This window comes from Anabrus simplex, chromosome 2 (genome assembly GCF_040414725.1).
Source record: "Anabrus simplex isolate iqAnaSimp1 chromosome 2, ASM4041472v1, whole genome shotgun sequence".
In the NCBI taxonomy this organism is placed as follows: domain Eukaryota; kingdom Metazoa; phylum Arthropoda; class Insecta; order Orthoptera; family Tettigoniidae; genus Anabrus; species Anabrus simplex.
In genome coordinates, this window is record NC_090266.1 from 168070468 (window position 1) to 168085390 (window position 14923).

The window sequence follows — 14923 nt, forward strand, 5'->3', positions numbered from 1 at the left end:
TCTCACCAATTCAATTCAGTATCACTTCATTCATGATTTGGTCTATCCATCTCACTTTCAGCATTCTTCTGTAACTCCACATTTCAGAAGCTTCTATTCTCCATCTTTCTGAGGCAGCTATAATCCATGTTTCAACTCCATACAATGCCAAGCTCCAGACGACAGTCGTCAAAAACATCTTTCTAATTCCTCTATCAACGTTCGAAGTGAGTATATTTGTTTTCTTATGAAAGAACATCCTTGCTTGTGCTAGTCTACATTTTATGTCCTCCTTACTTGTACCATTGTCAGTTTTACTACACAAGTAAAAATATTCACCTACATCATGTAAGACTTCATTTCCTAATCTAATAATTTACTGCATCACCTGACTTTGTTTGACTGCATTCCATTACTTTTGTTTTGGACTTATTTACTTTCATCTTGAACTCCATCCCCATGACTGTCCATAATATTGAGCATTTTCTCCAGATCATCTGCAGTCTCAGATAAAGTAACATCAGCAAATCTCAGGGTTTTGATATCCTCTTGTTGAATTGCGATTCCCTTTCCAAATTCCCCCTTCGATTCCCTTTACTGCCTGTTCTATGCAAACATTGAAAAGGAGTGGGTACAAACTGCAGCCTTGCTGCACTCCATTCTGGATTGCTGCTTCTTTTTTAAAACTCTTATTCTTATCACTGAGAACACTTTATTCTTATCACTGCAGAATGATTTTTATACAGATTGTAGATAATTCTTCGTTCTCGGTATCTGATCTCAATCACCTTCAGAATCTTAAATAGCTTGATCCAATCAACATTATCGAATGCCTTTTCTAGATCTACGAACACCATGTACGTGGGTTCATCTTCCTTAATTCGGTCCTCTAAGATCAGATGTAAAGTCAGGATGGTTTCACATGTTCTTACATTTCTTCTGAAGCCAAATTGATCTTCTCCCAACAGTTTCGAATTTTTTCTCCATTCTTCCATAAATAATATGCATTAAAATTTTGCAGGCATGAGATACTAAACTAATGGTGCGGTAGTTTTCACACTTGTCAGCACCAGCATTCTTCGAAGTAGGTATAACATCATTCTGCTGAAAATCACATGGTACTTCTCCTGTATCATATATCTTACACACAGTTTTATTTTTATTTTTTACAATTTGCTTTACATTGCACCGACACAGATAGGTCTTATGGCGATGCTGGGATAGGAAAGGCCTAGGAATGGGAAGGAAGTGGCCATGGCCATATTAAGGCCTGGTGTGAAAATGGGAAACCATGGAAAACCCTCTTTAGGGCTGGCGCCAGTGGGGTTCGAACCCACTACTTCCCGAATGCAAGCTCACAGCTGCATGCCCCCAATGACTCGGCCATCTCACACAATAAATTTAATAATCTCATCATGCTGATTCCTCCTAAGTCAGTCGTTAATTCTGAAGGAATGTCATCAATTCCAGGTACCTTGTTTCTACTTAGGTCTCTCAAAGCTCTGTTTAATTTTGGCCTCAAAATTGAGTCTCTCATTTCATCAGCATCAACAGCTTCTATTTGTTCCAGAACCGTATCATCATCACCTTTACACTGATACAACTGATTGATATGTTCCTACCATATTTTTACCTTTTCTTCTTTCTCTAGGAGTTGTTTTCCATCTGAACTAATATTCAAACATCTAATTTTCCTTTTTCCAAAGGTTTCCTTGATTTCCCTGTATGCGGCATCTACATTTTGTAGGACTATACAACCTTCAACAACCATGCACTTTTCTTCCAGCCATTCTTCCTTAGTTGCCCTGCACTTTCTACCCACTTCAGTGTTTAATTGGTTCGCCGCATGGTACGAAGTCGACCTGCAGGGCGAGATTACGTCTAAGTGACATGCGAGTTGTGGAAAATTGAATAATTCCGGCGTTATGGTACTCATAAAGTTTCAGTAAGTAGAACCTCATTGAAGAAAATTATTCTAAGACTTATAAACTAAACATAAAATAAACTAACAATTACCTGTATGCTAGAAGCCAGGATAGTGATTTTTCCAAGTGAATGCAACTTAAACTTTAACATTACGATGTGAATAACAGAATATTCAGAAACTTTACTTTCTGTACAACAAGTGTTTAATAATTCATTTAGACATTATATCAAATGCAGAGTTGAAAGTGATAGGTTTTTTCCTGTGCACAGACTTTTCACAACAATAACAACAATAATAATAATAATAATAATAATAATAATAATAATAATAATAATAATAATAATAATAATAATAATAATAATAATAATAATAATAATAATAATAATAATAATAATAAATGCTTCGCATAGAATGCAGTAGTTAGGAACGCCAGTGATTTTTCCAAGTGATTTACTCTACATAAATAAACACAAGTGCACTCATATACATTTGTGTAAAATGCAAGCAAAATTTCCAAGTGAAATGTGGTTTTAGTAGGTTGCTATAAACATTCAGTTTTCTTAAAGAGTCCAGTTATTCCATCAAACGTTCTATTTCTCGACATGAACAGGAATAAACTGTGTTGCGATGAGTTCCAATGAAGAGTGCAAATTTTAATTTGGTAGAAAAACTTTATGCAAGTGATAGAAGTCAAACTTATTTTTTCCTGTGTGGAAAGCCACCACAAGTTTCCCAAGTGCAACTAATTTTTTAAATTTTACGTTTTGGGTTCAAAAACAGTACCAAGACAACGATTACAATTCATACAGTTCTGTGGTTTATGTGAATCATTCTGATATTCAGCGGACAGTTAAATGTGGGCACTTGCGTAACATAATCAGTGATCGGTTGCCCCATGCCAGGACCTTCATGAATCAACGACGACCCATTGCTGCCTACAAGGTACCATGGTTCCACTGTTTGGTTGCTGCACACAAGGCATCGTATTTCCAAGGTTGGGTCGCTGTCCATCAAAGAGGATCTATGGAAACAATTTCACTGTAACCAGCACAATTGTGAGGTGAACCTTATGTGAATAAATTCAGTTTAAAGAATTTGGAACTCAGTGTAGTCAGGACCTCTCTCCATACCCCACTCCAGGTCTACACCCAGTGTGCCCTGTGATAAGATATCATTACTCTCCGAAATATCTAGTCGTGCCTTATTATCAAATAATTTCCTGGTACAATATTGAAACAACTCCAGCATTTCCCATGTTTGATTTTGTGTTGATAATTCTGCAGTCGCCTGACCAATGCACTTCTTGATACTGTATTTCACTTATACCAACTATATCTAATTTTAGTCGATCCATTTCCCTCTTCAGATTCTCTAACTTATAACGATTAAAACTTCCAACATTCCACACTCCGACTCCCAGAATATCAGTATCCATCTTCCTGATGACTGCCCCCCCCCCTTCATTTAGTCACCACCCAGAGATCAGAAGAGGCACTATTTTACCTGTAGAATATTGTACCCAGGAGGAAGTCATCAACAGTACATCATTCATACAGAGAGAGCTGCACGTCATCGGGAGTTAGTTACGGCTGTAGTTTCCCATTGTTTTTCAGCCGTGTAGCAGTATCAACACAGCTTAGCCATTTTAAGTATTATTGCAAGGCCATATCAGTCAATCATCTAGAATGCCACCCTTGCAACTTCCAAAAGGCTGCTAATCCAACTTTCACTCCCACACAGCAATGAGTGCCTGAAGATAGACCGGGGTAAAGACAGTTTCGCCCAGCAGCTGACTTTTTTCTTTCAGAACACAACTGATTGCAACTGCGAGCTCATTATCTTAGCTACAGCTTTATTCATTTCAACTTACTACACTACAATCCTGGGAGAATATACATCCTACATACTCAAAATGATCTACCTGCTCTAGTTTTGTATTCCCAACCTGACATTGAATTATCTTTGGTTTTTTCCCCTACTGACATCACTTCAGTCACAGTAATGCTTATTTTAATACCATTCCCACTGCACCTATTTCCGATTTCCAAGATATCAGAATGCAGGCTTTCAGCACAGTCTGCTTTGAAGACAAAGTCATCTGGATAGGCCAAACTGCTAACTATATTTCCACCTAACTGAATCACTCCCTGCTGTTTTACACATTTCAATAAATGATAAAAGTAGGCTATGAATGACAAAAGTGATAGAACACAGTCTTGTCTAATCCCTGCAACTACGCTGAACTAAGAACTCAATCTTCTAACAATTCTCATGGAGGTGCAATTGTTAACATAAATGTCTTGCTTGGACTGTCTGCAATAACTTGACAGTAATCCCATAATCCTTCCATATGGATAACATATTTGCCTTCAGTACTCTTGTAGATCTACTACACAAATACAACACAATGTCATAAGCAAAGAGCACAGACTTTACTTGCTCACCCATCGTCTCCTTGACATTATGTAGAATTCTATCTAAGATGGTAATGAAGAGTAAGGGAGACAATACACTTCCCTGTCTTAAGCCTGCCTCAACTCTGGACCATTCAGTTACTTTGGTGCTAACACAGCCTTTGCAATTTTGATACAATGCTATTACCATCTGCATTGTTTCATTCCCAATCTGTGCCTCTATCAATGTTTTCCATACCAAATTCCTTGGAACATTGTCATATGGCTTTTCAATATCTAGAAACGTTACTACTGTGCTGTTTCATTGTTCTGAGAGCAATTACGGGGAGTCGAGCTGCATGCAATTACCGCTAATGAAATTAAATAGTACGCATAAGATGTTAAAACATCGAGGAAATATTTAATTGCACGGAACAGTTACGATCAGAATCCTAGTGGCTGTGAGCGAGACAAAGTAATGGTTGAATTGTTAATGCCAACACTTGGAAAAATAAAATCGAATTGAATGCACATTGAAAGAAAAAGCGCACCCAAGTTAGCTGCAAGAAGAGCAATTCGGAAGCAAATACATCAAGGTTATAACCTATATATATAAAATAAGAGTTTTGTCTGTACATTGCTCAGAATTTGAAAAGAATGGTATTTCTGTATCGATCATGTCCACAGTAACAAGAAAATGCAATTTTTACTTTTCCGTAATTTCTGTCTGTCTGTATGTATGTATGTACACGCATCACGAGAAAACGGCTGAAGAGAATTTAATAAAAATCGGTATGTAGAGTCGGGGGGGGGGGTGAACCTCTACAATCTAGGCTATAAATTATTTTATTCACGCTGAGTGAAATGGTAGTTTAGGGGAAGGCCTAAATTTAAATTCTAAAATATTTATATTATTAGTGGTCATATCGATAAATACTACATAACTAAAGTTATATAGAATTAAATTTCAGATCATTAACGTCTTATGCATTTTTACCATACCGGCTATGATAACACAGATATTCATGAATTAGGATTTTTTGTTGCTAAGTCCATATCAACGCCGAGCCCCGACAAAATGGGTAAACAGAATTTAATGAAAATCGGTATATAGATTCGGGGAATAGGAAACTACAGTTTAAGCTATAAACAATGTTATTCACCCTGGGTGAAATGGTAGTTTAGGAGAAGGCACCTAAAATTTAATTTTTAAATACCTATGTTCTTGGTCCTATGGAAAAGTACTACATAACAAAAGTTATAGAGAATATAATTTCCGATCATTTATGTTTTATTCAGTTTTACCGTACCGACTATGATAAGAGTGGTATTTCAGAACCGGAAGACAATTAATAATGTGAAGGCCTACAATATCGAAAGCGCGTAACATAGATCAACAATAACATTACACTGACCGTTGTTTGTTGTAATGTTCTTTGTCTCTTATGCTGACATTCAACTCCGATAGATGGGATTACTGCTGCGTACCGAGTATAACAGCGTAACTGAATATTGGCGGGAAATAGCTGAGGAGTTAGATAAATTTCTCCTTTAGCACGCCAATCCTCTGGTTCATACATTTTCTGATACTGCTGGTACGTAACACACTGGTTCATCATAGTATGCCAACTATTCGATACCTACTCTGGCGCACTGTTTTGAAAGCGCAGTGCGCACTTAAGTCAGAGGCTCAGTTAGGAGTAGTAGGAGTAGTAGTATGAACTGGTCTGGAATTACAATTTAGCCCTATTCCAAATTATAGTATCACAATTCACTAAATAACTCAAAATTCAACCCTGAAAAGAGCTGTTTCTTAAGAAAAGTTTCTTCCTCTTCACTTTCATTAAATCTGCATTAATTTTATTCCAAATTAGCAGTGAAGATGTGGTTTCTTCTCTGGCTTGGAGGAAAAATTACCTCCACGTCACAGTTCTTTCCCCTGCCAGTGTAGTGAATTGAGATTTTCCGACTCATCGGGTATTCCCAGGAAACAGATAAGTAAACGGGCATAGTTTTTGCCCTGGGACTATCCACTATTGGAAACCCCCCACCCCCCGCCGAAAAAAGGACGAAGATTGTTCACGGATCACGGATGTCTGCGTCTTGCTCATTCCAGCACTGTAGCTTTGGACCGTTAGTTCGGTAGCATAGTACTGTTCGTTAAAAGAGAGAAAATGTGTGGTTTTCCATTTGATCGAGTATTTCATATGAAGGCATTGTTTTAATCGCGCCATTCCTACTGACATTGTAATGACCCATGTTCATTTCAGCTGGGAAAACCACTAAGAGAGTCTTTCTGAGAATCTATAAAGGCAGGCGGAGAGTGAATGTCTGCCATTATAATGAAAACTCCCCAACCTGATTGTGACTGACGGTAGGCAAGCTGGCCTACCATTACAATGAAAATTCCCTAACCCAGTCTTCATATGAGAAAAGACGTTGGTGACTTGCCCGTCATGCTTCTAGGGCAACTTTAAGAGCTATGCAAGTTAATACAATCTTGCTCACAACGTTTATACTACCTAACCTAGAATTCTGTATAAAATTTAGAATTCCGTAGCGAAGCACGGGTACATCAGCTAGTATCAACTAAAGCAGAAAGAGATATACGCTTATACGTGTAAAATACATATAATTATAATTCATCATTAAAAGAATTCGATTGAAAACAAAGAAAACACGGCAAGGCTCACCTAGCCAAATCATAAGAAGAGGACATTGAACAGGCCTTGGCTTATAAGAAGAAAGATTCAACTAGAATACACAATTTTAGCTAAACAAATACAATTAGCAATTACAATTGAAATAAATATGTAAAGCTAAAGCAGACATATTGGCAGCCTGCATAGAATTAAAAAAAACATAAATATCTATCTAAGCCGATATTTAAGACCATTATCATACAAGAAGGCTTTGCATTTGTCAATGTTTTCACTAATCTCTTCTATGATTTTGTATTTCCCGATTGTGCAAGACACCTACGTCATGGACATGTAAATAAGAATATGGTGGAACTGTCCGGAGGAAACCCAGCCGATTTGACAAGCAAAGCAGAGCTCGATTCCCGAGGAAATCCTGATGACTGCGGTAGAACAACGAGACTGACCAATGCAACTGATGGCTGAACAGAATTAACGCAATCCCGGCAGGCGGAGAATAAGAGAAGTTTCAGAGTAATATCAATTGAATTCCACAGTTTTCATGCATTGTAGATTGTATTTTGATTATGTGATACATCATTTATGTCTTCGAGACATATCAATTTAAGCTATTTTCTCGTGAGTGACTCAATACTGTGTCGTGTTAAGGAATTAGGCAGTCTTCTTAAGAAAAAAAGATCATATCCAATTAGGGAAGAGTCTATTATATGATAATGTGATTTCTGCGATATCAGTCATAGTATATCATGCTATAACATCTGTAAAATATTTTAAGAACAGAATGCCATAGGAAGTTAGGGGAAATGTAGGATATCGTATTTAACAAATATAGGTTACCTGTTGCCATATATGAGTGAGATAAGGTTAGATATAGACTACAGATAGACGGAAGACACGTTGATACTGAAAATGTAAATATTGATCTGGAGATTGATTTATTTTAAAGATGAAGAGAATTTTTGCATCAATGTGGGTTACATAAGGTGAATACTGAAATGTGTTAGGTTAGATATGATGTGAAATATGAAAACAGAGATATGAGATGATGTTATATGAAGACAGGAAGGAAGGAATTGAGAAAAGATGTTAATGCTGCGAGGATATAATTGAAATGAATGAAATATGAGAAGAGAAAGAATAAAATACTGGCGTAGATGCAGATCAATACTATTTATTGAAGCAATAAAGATTTTTCGTTGGTAGATAATCCATATCGCATAATAAATGGCAGCTTAATACGATAATTATGAATAATATGGCAGGAATTGATCATCAAAATAAACCCTAATATGCATGATTATTCATTTAAATAAATATTACAACATTAGATACCTACTTATAAGTTGCATTTGATAGTATACCAAGTACGGCAGGCATTTATTGGCATGTATAGTCATTAATACATCTTATTAATAATATTGAAAGGTTGATAGTGATTTCAAATCTTCATCCATAGTATTCCCTATACTTAAAGTTGAACTTCATGAGGTCATACATTGGATTTCCAATTCACTTGTGAAGTTATTTGGTTATTTATGATATGTTTCTTTGATTTTGAAACATAATAAATGTTTTAATGCAATGCTAATCACTAGTAATACTTTAATTTTGAATGAGTTGTAGTCCATGAATGCTACATAGGTACAAAACTGATCTTATTCTTTATGCCAAGTTTACAAAAAGTTTAATATGAACAACGAAAGTCATTGTCCCTGAAATCAAAGATGAACTTATGATAAAATGAAGAATGTTTTGTGTGAGCACGACTGAACAATTAATGTAACTGGATTTAACTCATGCGAATTTGTAAATAACTTATTTCTTTTATTTTCTAGTGTAATGTTAGACAAATATGAAGCGGCTATCCATTTCAATGACGATTATATTTATTCATATGATGACTAATGATTATATAGAAATAATTTGAAGACTGTAATCAGAATCAATTGATTAATTTTGTGATTTCCAAGCAGATACTTTACAATTTATCCATCATATTTCCTTTTCATGAATAAATATTAGTAAATAAGGTATAATTTAATACAATTTATAGTTTGTTGGAATAGTATGTAAGTTAGAGTTAAGGTAGCCCAATTTATGATAACAGATATCACTATTGAACGTTTGGTGGAGACGTCAATATTTTTTTTTTTTTTTTTGATCTAAGAAATGAGTACCTGCGTATCTGCATTATCTGGAATCCACGTAAGAATTTAAAAAAAGGATAAAAAATTAAATTTCACTTCGATATTTACCCTGAGATGCCTACCGACCCTGGCTGGAGTTCTTTTCGACTCCAATCATCTTGGGTTTCCATCATTTGACACAATGTAAATATTGGGTCAAATATGGACCTGCCTCTTCTGAATCCATGCTGGTGTTCTGCCAATTTTCTCTCTACTCTGTCTCTTATTCGTTTATCCAAGATTCTTTCAAGGATCTTAGCTGTATGAGGGATTAGTGTCACTTCTCTGTAATTTTCACATTTCTTCCTGTCTCCTTTCTTGAAAACTGGTATAATGACCCCTTTTGTCCACTCTATTGGAACATTTTTCTCTCTCCATATCACTCTGAAGAGTCTATACAACCACTGTAGACCAACTACTCCTGCTGCTATTAACATTTCTATACTGACCTCGTCAACTCCAACCGTCTTCCCTCGTTTCATCCTTTTAATTGCCCACTCAATCTCTGCCAGGGCCACCTTGTTTTCATTATCTTCAATCTGCAATAAGTCTGGTTCTTCGATTTCTCCTTGTACCGAGGTATTTTGCACATTGTAAAGCTGTTCAAAGTATTTTCCCCACCTCTGCAATACATCCTGCTTGTGTGTCATCACTTCCTCCTGTTCATTTTTAATGAAGTTAGCACCATCACCTGGGGTTTCCTTCTTTTTTGCCCACGTTTTTACCCACTGGAAGTCTGGCCAGTTAAATCTGCCATGGTAATGGAATAAACCATACAGCCAGTGTCTCCATGCCGAGTGTTGGGCGACGGTCAATAGCCTGACCCACTATAAGGACCAATGGCTACAGGCAAAGGAGTCCTTATAAAAGGGAAATGGGCCCTCAGTGGAGGAAATGCCACTGAATCCCCATATCAACTGTAGCGTCCATACTCCAGAGGAGCAGCTAAAAAAAAAATTTTTATTTTTTTTAAATAGCATCTGTTCTCCATGTTAGGAGCGGCCAACAAGATTCGGCTGGCTTTGGGAGTGGCGAACCTATTGTACTAAAAGCCTATATGATGACAAGTGTACTGAAGCCTCGAAAAATGCTAGGGCATTCCCCACAAGCGACGTGCAATTCTCGTGATGCTGCGATGTAATACCACTTAAAAAAAAAAAAAAAGTACTAACCAATGAAATGCCCCAATAGTTGTTGCAATTTTCCCTATTGCCTTGCTGCTTTCACCCGATTAGACTGTAACTTACTAACATTCCATGCTAATCGCATTACTCTATAAAGCCATTGCATACATCACTTTCCCATTATATTTTGTCTAATTTCTTCTATTCCTGCTGCTTTAAGACCCTGTACTGTATGTACCATCCCTGCCACTTCCTCGAGCGTTATTTCACTGCCATCATCGTTCTCCTCCTCAAACTCTGTTGTTCAAGATTTCAATGGAAAGATTTCCTTTTATGATCAGAATATTTTCAAAATCTTCTTTCCTCTGACCAGTGATTCTCTCGGATCAACTACCAGTTCACCTTATTTACCCAAAACTATTCATTTCCCTTTTCCCTCCCTTCCCGAGATGTATTATTACTGTCCAGGTAAGTTTCCCTGCCACTTCACATATCTTTCTTCACAAGTTATCATTACAATTCCTATAATTTATCCTTGGACTCTATTAAGGTTTACCATATTTACTGGCATAATTCCCATGCTTTTCTCTTTGAACATTACAACAACGAAATATGGGTGCGAGAATTACGCTAGTAATTAAATAGATTGCAGAATATTTTACAGCGTAACTTGTTCTCCATACAGCTTGGGCGATGGCATAAAATTAGGTATGATATTGGACAATATTTTAAACTTACTACATGATATATTTACCACATAAGGTCTTTTTACTGCACAATATTTTAGTTATGCTGATTCATAAAGCCCATAAAGTATGTGTGCACCTTCACTCCTGGCCTATCATGGTAATGATATGGATACCTGAACTGAAAGAAAACTTAATCACACAACATGTTGTCACATTAGGTACCTAGTACTGGCAAATTAACTCAGAATACCAGAGAGAGCAAAAGCATTCCTCAGCAAGTTAGTGAAAATTGCCAAGAATGCAATGTAAGCAATTTTATATATGCTGCTTGTTCTCAACTTTCTGATGGATAGCAGCACAAAGCAGATCCGGAATCTGCAAAGCCTGTAGTTTCTAAATCTACTGCAACTATCGCGCTAATCACTATATTTACGGAGGTATTAATTTTGAAAGCACCCAATGTTTTGTACACTATGCAAGGTTGCGAGTAGGAAAATGGCCTTAGCCATGTGGGATGTGTTCAAGAACAATGACAGCTTAACCAAGTAAATTGTGCTGATGAGGACTACATTTTGTCTGATGAAGATGTAGCAATATCAGGGGCACGTATTAATAATGATGATGGTAGGTATACTGTCATTAGTAAACGTGACAGAGTTATGCAAATGAAGACAGTGTAGGCTGTAATGACAATGCCTATACTCATAATATAGGGTTTAGTGAAGTTTCATTTGAAAGTGACACTCAGTTTGAACCCTCCCTGCTGTATCTCGAAACACCAGGTCTCAACATGCCATCCCACTAATGCAGAGACTGTGCAATATTTCAACCTATTCTTCAGAGTATAAATTTTTCATTTAATTGTGAAAGAAAGAAACAGGTAACCTAATCAGTTCCTGTCTACTCTTCAGTAACTGAAGCACCATTCAACAGCTCGTCAATGGAGACTCGTTACTCTCACAGAAATAAAAACTTGGGGAATAATACTGGAAATGGGTATTACAAGAAGACCAAGTATACTTTCACATCGGTCGACTAACTCAAGACAAATTGCTTGGTTCGGTATCATGATTTCCCGCAATAATTTCAATTAATACTGAAATTTTTCTACCTTATTGACAATAGCATCATTCTTTCACTCAGCCACCCTATATATGATCCATGTGCAAAATTTCAGCCACCGAGAGAGTCAGCCATGCGATTAGGGTCGCGCAGCTATGAGCTTGTGTTCGGGAGATAGTGGGCTTGAACCCCACTGACGGCAGCACTGAAGATGGATTTCCATGGTTTCCCATCTACACATCAGGCAAATGCTGGGACTGTACCTTAATTAAGGCCACAGCCACATCCTTCCCAATTCCATCATCGCCATAAGACCTATCTGCGTCGGTGCGATGTAAAGCCATTTGTAAGATTTCCGCCAATAGCTGACTATGCCAACAGACTATTCTGGTTTCACTGTTCACCTCACCAGCATGTACAAAGAGCACTAGGAAAGTTTTGCAATGAGTGAACGCTTTAGACTTTTTCAAAATAATTTCCACCCCACTCAATACACCTCTCCATACATCGAATCCAATCACTGAACCAACTCTACCACTTTTCTTTGGTTACATTTTCACACTCTTGATCCCATGCTGCCAGAAGCTCCTCGTCGGATGCAAAACGCCGCCCTTTCAGCTTCATCTTCACTTCTGGGAAGAGTGCAAAGTCACATGGGGCAAGATCAGGACTGTATGGAGGGTGATCAAGCACAGTCAACCCTGATCTGGCAAGAAAATCCATTGTTACATTAGCACGATGTGCTGGAGCATTGTCGTGATGCAAGAGCCAAGTGTTGAGCCGTGACCTTGGATGGAGCTGCTTGAGAGCCTGGATGACTTGAGGCAGACAAGTCTCACTGTATGACTTTGCAGTAACTGTCATTTTTGTTTCTAGCACAACCCGAGTCAGGATGCACCGTTCACTGAAGAATACTGCACCTTTTCTTTACTGATATTGACTTCCGCACAGTCACAGGAGTACCCTTACCTTCAAACCGCCACATTTTGTTCTAGGATTTTGTTGGGACATTGTAATAATAAAGCCAAGTTTTGTCACCTGTAATGATGCTACTGACGTTACGCGAAGTCCCATTTACAAACTGTTCTAGCCTTTTTCGGCACCATTTCACTCGATGTGCCCTTTGTTCCTCTGAAAGTGAATTGGGCACCCAAAGGGAACAAACCTTTCTAACATTGAGATGGTCGTGTAGAATTGAATGAATAGCTGATGCAGGGATGTGGAGGGTCTCTTCTACCTGCCGATATGTCAACCGCCTCTCTTGCTGCAAGATTTTCCTCACAGCTTCAATGTTTTCCTCAGTCACCGATTCAGACGGTCACCCAGAACGAGGATTATCTTCAACCCCAAAATTTCCCCTCTGGAACTCTTTGTACCAGCGGAAAATTGTTGTCCGATGTGGACAGTCTTTCCGCAGCACGAGTCATTTCCTCCAGGCACTGGTCAACAGTTAATCCACGAGCAAAATTGTAGCGAATAGTTGCGCGATATTCACCTTTAGACCACACTGACATCTTAACTTGCTTCCAATCCCACTGCTTGGTAACAACTGGCGTGAAGGTCGCGCCTTAATGTCTTCTAGGCCGGTTTCCACCCCTCTTTTCATCCCTCACCATAACAGGGGTGTTCAGCCAACAATTTCTGCATATTGCAACTTTCCTAGTGCCCTATGTAAGTGCAGACAAATTGTTAGTGGGGATAATATGCCACTCAGCTCTGATGAAGAACCTCTATCTTAAAAAGTACCACAGGTGGGGGCACAATGTTTCGGATGATTTGTGACTGTTAACAACTGCTAGCTGGGGTTTTATTGCTACAAAGGGGCAAAGAGTGATGTGGACAAAGAGAAAATTAAGATGTCTGGTTTGGGAGGTGTAACAGTTCATACACTGCTGACTATGGGAAACTATCTGAAGAAATGCTACCATGTTTTTAATGACAACTTTTTTACTGGCATTCCTTTGGCCCAGTACCTATTTGAAAAATGGCATAAACACCCTCAGATGCAACAGGAAAGATACTCCACAGGGGCCGAAAAGGAAATTTGATGTACGGCAGGAAAAGTATTTTTCGGAATAATGAGGGACTCGCTATCAAGAACCGGGAGAAAAAAAATCCTCCTCCTTTTATCTACATCCTGTAAGCACAACAGCACAGCACTAAAACAGCCAAGAAGCCAGCTATTGTTCTTGACTATAAAAGTTCAATGGGAAAGGAGTGGACGCATTGACATGATGTACACATACTTCAATGAGAGCCAAAGGTTAAAATATTGGAAGAAGGTGGTATTTTGCATCTTTGCTCGAACAGTGCTGAATGTCTGCTTGATTTATAAAGGAAGTACTTCATGTAGTTACAGCATGGCTGAAGTTCACTTCCTCCATAACAGAATCAATGAATGGATCCAGAAAAAAAAAAAACTACTAAACAAAATCCTTCCCAAGCTTCGTCTAGCAAAAGCAGGGGAAATGGCAAAATTAGATAGTAGATTACTGAAAAGACACATTGCATGCAGCAAGAAAGATGGAGGCCCAGTAAAGAGAACAAACTACCTATTCTGAGTGTATGAAGGTTCTTCATGGTACCTGCTAAAAGTGAACCAGCATGAAATGTGTAAATCTACATAGTGAATGGGGTAATACAATATTTTTTAATTAGAAGAAAATAATATTCATTTGTGTGTAATTTTAATTTTGAAATGTGTTTCTTTCTCTCAATTTTGATGTTTCACTTTTTATTTTGATAAACATAAACATTTTTTTATATGTATTGTGTCAAAATAACATAGTATGTGACTTAGTAAACATGTAAAGAAGCTCCTTCTTTATGCATAAGTAAAACGTTTGGGGGCATATCTTCAACAAAAGAAAGTTACAATGGTGGGTTTTTTTCCTTAAACATTG

The 14923-nt window shown here is 37.7% G+C and overlaps 1 protein-coding gene across 1 annotated transcript in view; it reads right to left on the reverse strand.

Moving 5' to 3' along the window:
• Positions 1-14923, reverse strand: part of LOC136863963 (ubiquitin carboxyl-terminal hydrolase MINDY-3 homolog) — a 323174-nt gene that overhangs the window by 37647 nt on the left and 270604 nt on the right. The gene's annotated exons all lie outside the window — the stretch shown is intronic.